A 5529-nucleotide genomic window follows, 5' to 3' on the forward strand; every position below is an offset into this window, starting at 1 on the left:
TATATTACATTTAGTTTTCAACTTTAATCAAAGGTATAATTGCTAATGCTGTATGTGCTTTCCAATTATCTTTTATTTCTTACAAGCTGGTTTGCTTGTTGTCATATGCGGCTTTCCTTGGCTATTATTATTTTTATTCAATATAGCACCAGAGGTATGGTGTGATTCACTACCTCCCTCCTTTTTTTTTAGACTAAAATAGGTCACATTTCTCTTAGCAGAATTTGATCGTACCCAAAAAACAAACTTGATCATTGCACAAAACCAAAATGGCCCCGGGAGGGCTGCTGAGTATGCACGAGTCGTGTATAGCTCCTGCCCTGGTCCTTTGCAGGGAGGACCATGGGAGGAGGCACATGCGCAGCAGCCCTCTGCAGGGAGCCTGCCGACCTGGTCACCCCATGGACACTCACCTTAACTCCGGCGATCCATTCTGGAGACAGCACCACTGCCATGCCAGAAGGGGGAGGCCTTGCTCTGTGTTCCCTGCTCAGCATCTGTGGACACCGGGGAAGAGGGGAGCGGCTGCCTGGAACTCACTGCTGGAGGGGAAACCATCAAATCAGACAGAAGGAGCAGACTGGTCCCCATCTCCGGGAGGAACCCCCAGCCTGGTAAAGTTCCATGACCTGGTAGGGTCAGTGTGTCATGTATAGGTAGGCATCATTGACACACACACACACACCCATAGCCTATCCATACATTCATACATACGCGCACACACACACACACATATATGTAGCCTATCCATACATACTCACACACCCGCAGCTGATCCATGACCTGGTAGGGTCAGCGTGTCATGTATATATCATTTGTAATTTGATCTCTGCCCCAGGCAAGGGGCATGGTCTTATTAAAATGGACATGGCCTCACCGGAGAAGACTACCTTACACCCCAGTTTTTGGCTCTTCACAAACAGACCTTTGCCACCACAGGAAAAACATTTTTTCACCATATTAAGCCCCATACAGTAATGTCCCCTGCACCATATGCCCCACACTGCAATGCCCGTGATACATTATGTCCTAAAGTATAGCTTCTACACACTGGGTGTCATGCTCATTGCCAGTGCTTTCATGCTCTGGGACGGGTGTCATACTCCTTGCCAGGGGTTTGTAATGCGTGTAGCCAGTGGTAATGCTTGTTGCCAAGGGTGTGTTATTGTTAAACATTTTTAAAAATCCAATGTTTATTCTTACAGTGAAATTTTACATTTCTGAATAAAAAAAAAAAAAAAAAAATTGAAAAAAAAGCTATGAAATTCCATTGACAAAAAACCTTACGGTTTCACATGTCCCATTAAGGCTTCTTACACATGATCTGGCATTTCTGAAACCTGTTGTAACTCTTCCACTCAAACGCCAAAAAGCAATGAAATTCCGATCATTAAGGCTGACGCCTTAATGGACGTGTTCCTTGCGCAATACAGATATGGTACGCCATCACAGCCTGTGGGTAAGTGCAGATTCAGCACTCTCACAGAGTGAGATTGCTGTCACTCACACAATGGTGGAGCTGCTAATTCACAGATTTGTGTGCTCATTGGAATACACACATGCAGTCTATGCAACTGAAGGTCTGAGCAGTTATGTGGCGCACTCATCCTAATAAGTACCTGCAATCATCTAAAACTGTCTAGCCCACTCAATTACTATAGTTTTCATTCTAGCACCCGCCATCTTTGAAAACCCATGCAGTTCCTCTTCCCTGCCTGGGGTGTACCTGTCTGCTGTAGTGCTTCTAGAACAGTGTGATCTGTATATCAGCACTGCAAACCAGACCTGTGCAAGAAACACTACAGCAGACAGCAACACCCCAGACAGGGTAGAGGAACTGCATGGGTTTTCAAAGATAGCGGGTGCTAGAATAAACACTATTACTAGAACTATCCCACTGAGGGTCCAACATCTCTCACACTCACTACCTATATCCATTTAATTTAGTATTCCCATGCAGTTACCAGAAACATCTTTCATAATTGCAAAAACTATAATACTCCCAACTACTATGCATCTACACTTTCTTCGCCTATACACCGTCATGCTGCTCTGTCTTCCCCGATACCTACTGCTGTGTGTATTCCCTCATCTGAACCAATGTGTCTTTCCCCATCTGCGCTGCCCTGTCTTTTCACACAGATGCCACTGTTTCCTTCTATCTGTGCCACTGGCTTCCCCTCTATTAGTGATACTATGTCTCCCCCTCCATCCATGCTGCTCTGCCTGCCTCATCCATGACACAGTTTCCTTCCATCTGTACTGCTGTCTCCCCTCTCCATCTGTACTACTCTGTTTTCCCTTTATGCCCTTTGCTCCGAACCCCCTCCCCAATCAGTGCTGTCTTTCCTCCAACTGCTCCTCTGTTTCCCACCCAATCGCATCACTCTGTCTTACCTTCCCCAATCTGTGCCACTGTTTTCCACCCATTTGCTTCGTTAGTCCCCCATCAGTGCTGCTTAGCTTTCCTACCATCTACGCATTTCTATTCCTCCTCATCTGCACCACACTGTCTCCTCCCCCAATCAACACCACTTTTACCCCATCCTCTCGGCTCTGTTTACTGCTCAGACCTTCAGTTGCATAGACTGCATGTGTGTATTCCAATGAGCACACAAATCTGTGAATTAGCAGCTCCACCATTGTGTGAGTGACAGCAATCTCACTCTGTGAGAGTGCTGAATCTGCACTTACCCACAGGCTGTGATGGCGTACCATATCTGTATTGCGCAAGGAACACGTCCATTAAGGCGTCAGCCTTAATGATCGGAATTTCATTGCTTTTTGGCGTTTGAGTGGAAGAGTTACAACAGGTTTCAGAAATGCCAGATCATGTGTAAGAAGCCTTAATGGGACATGTGAAACCGTAAGGTTTTTTGTCAATGGAATATATATATATATATATATATATATATACATACATACATATTGTGCAAGCACTGCAGGACGGGTCAGTGAAGAACTTGCCCGCCTATGTTTCTATGTTGGGAAGCACTGATTGGCCGGGAGAATCTAGAGGAGTGTCTTCAATGTGAGAAGACACTTCTCCTGCTGTAACTGCTGATTGCCGGGACAGCCTTTCTTCGCAACGGCTGTCCCGGCACCTCCGCTTTAACACATCTCGGTGGTATAGCCGAGTATCGCAATGCGATGTCATCGCGCCGGCATCGCTCTTTAATGTAAATGTGCCCCATAGTAACAGCTGATCACAGAACTCTACCTGTGATGCACCTGGACACCAGGAGTAAGACCCATGCAACCTGGTAACTACCTGCCTGGTGATCACAGCCCCAGCAGTCAGACCAGTGATCTATCGAAGCCATTGCTAGAATAGAATTCAGACCTGTATTAACAAATGGGCAACTTTTTATACAAACATATCTAAATATATACACATACATATAAATAACAGAAAATGAACTGAAACATACATAAGAATATAAACCATAACTCTGAATATAAACCATACATATGAAAACATAGAAACCCCTTAATATAATTTAACTGCACTTTTTCCAACCTGCACAAAGAAACCCTCCTCCTTCCCTACGTGACTGGGTAATCATGTGTATACCATCATTCACCCTCCATTCATACACCCTCCACCACCACTCACTCACACACCCATCCACAAACACTCACACCTGGATGGGCTGTCCCTGTCCTGTGCTCACATGTAATGTGATAAACCGTAATTACCCTAGTAGAGGCTCAGCCCCATGCAGCGTGATTGCCATGCACCAAAACAGAACATGAGGTACAGGGTGAAATGTAAAAGGAAACATGATAAACCATCTCTATTTGTGGGGGCTTAATAACTCAGAAAGTAGCATCTAAGCAAATATAGGAAACAAAAACATTCCTTCGAGCCGGAATTGAACCAGCGACCTAAGGATCTCTGTGTTATTCCCACTACAGTCCTCCGCTCTACCAGCTGAGCTATCGAAGGGTTGATGTCACCTACTGGAAGCACCGGCATTAGAGCCGCACCATGTCCGCTCTACCAGCTGAGCTATGGAAGGGTTGATGTCACCTACCGGAAGCACCGGCATTAGAGCCGCACCATGTCCGCTCTACCAGCTGAGCTATGGAAGGGTTGATGTCACCTACCGGAAGCACCGGCATTAGGGCCGCACCATGTCCGCTCTACCAGCTGAGCTATGGAAGGGTTAGTGCCACTTACTGGAAGCACCGGCATTAGGGCCGCACCATGTCCGCTCTACCAGCTGAGCTATGGAAGGGTTAGTGCCACTTGCTGGAAGCACTGGCATTAGGGCCGCACCATGTCCGCTCTACCAGCTGAGCTATCGAAGGGTTAATACTACTTAATGGAAGCACTGGCATTAGGGCCGCACCATGTCCGCTCTACCGGCTGAGCAATAGAAGGGTTAGTGCCACTTACTGGAAGCACTGGCATTAGGGCCGCACCATGTCCGCTCTACCAGCTGAGCTATGGAAGGGTTAGTGCCACTTACTGGAAGCACCGGCATTAGGGCCGCACCATGTCCGCTCTACCAGCTTAGCAATAGAAGGGTTATTGCCACTTACTGGAAGCACCGGCATTAGGGCCGCACCGTGTCCGCTTTACCAGCTGAGCTATGGAAGGGTTAATACCACTTACTGGAAGCACCGGCATTAGGGCCGCACCATGTCCGCTCTACCAGCTGAGCAATAGAAGGGTTAGTGCCACTTACTGGAAGCACCGGCATTAGGGCCGCACCGTGTCCGCTTTACCAGCTGAGCTATGGAAGGGTTAATACCACTTACTGGAAGCACCGGCATTAGGGCCGCACCATGTCCGCTCTACCAGCTGAGCTATGGAAAGGTTAGTGCCACTTGCTGGAAGCACTGGCATTAGGGCCGCACCATGTCCGCTCTACCAGCTGAGCTATGGAAGGGTTAGTGCCACTTGCTGGAAGCACTGGCATTAGGGCCGCACCATGTCCGCTCTACCAGCTGAGCTATGGAAGGGTTAGTGCCACTTGCTGGAAGCACCGGCATTAGGGCCGCACCGTGTCCGCTCTACCAGCTGAGCTATGGAAGGGTTAGTGCCACTTACTGGAAGCACCGGCATTAGGGCCGCACCATGTCCGCTCTACCAGCTGAGCTATCGAAGGGTTGGTGTCACCTACCGGAAGGACCGGCATTAGGGCCGCACCATGTCCGCTCTACCAGCTGAGCTATGGAAGGGTTAGTGCCACTTACTGGAAGCACTGGCATTAGGGCCGCACCATGTCCGCTCTACCAGCTGAGCTATGGAAGGGTTAGTGCCACTTGCTGGAAGCACCGGCATTAGGGCCGCACCGTGTCCGCTCTACCAGCTGAGCTATGGAAGGGTTAGTGCCACTTGCTGGAAGCACCGGCATTAGGGCCGCACCGTGTCCGCTCTACCAGCTGAGCTATGGAAGGGTTGGTGTCACCTACCGGAAGCACCGGCATTAGGGCCGCACCATGTCCGCTCTACCAGCTGAGCAATAGAAGGGTTAGTACCACTTACTGGAAGCACCGGCATTAGGGCCGCACCATGTC

At 48.6% G+C, this 5529-nt stretch overlaps 1 non-coding gene across 1 annotated transcript; it reads right to left on the bottom strand.

Moving 5' to 3' along the window:
- Positions 1–3860: 3860 nt before the first annotated feature.
- On the bottom strand, positions 3861–3949 carry TRNAY-GUA (transfer RNA tyrosine (anticodon GUA)). Its single transcript is given in 2 exon segments — positions 3861–3896; positions 3913–3949. It is a non-coding gene; the product is annotated as a tRNA-Tyr (tRNA).
- Between the last annotated feature and the right edge of the window lie 1580 nt (positions 3950–5529).

This window comes from Crinia signifera, chromosome 3 (assembly GCF_055691185.1).
Source record: "Crinia signifera chromosome 3, ASM5569118v1, whole genome shotgun sequence".
Classification (NCBI taxonomy): Eukaryota; Metazoa; Chordata; class Amphibia; order Anura; family Myobatrachidae; genus Crinia; species Crinia signifera.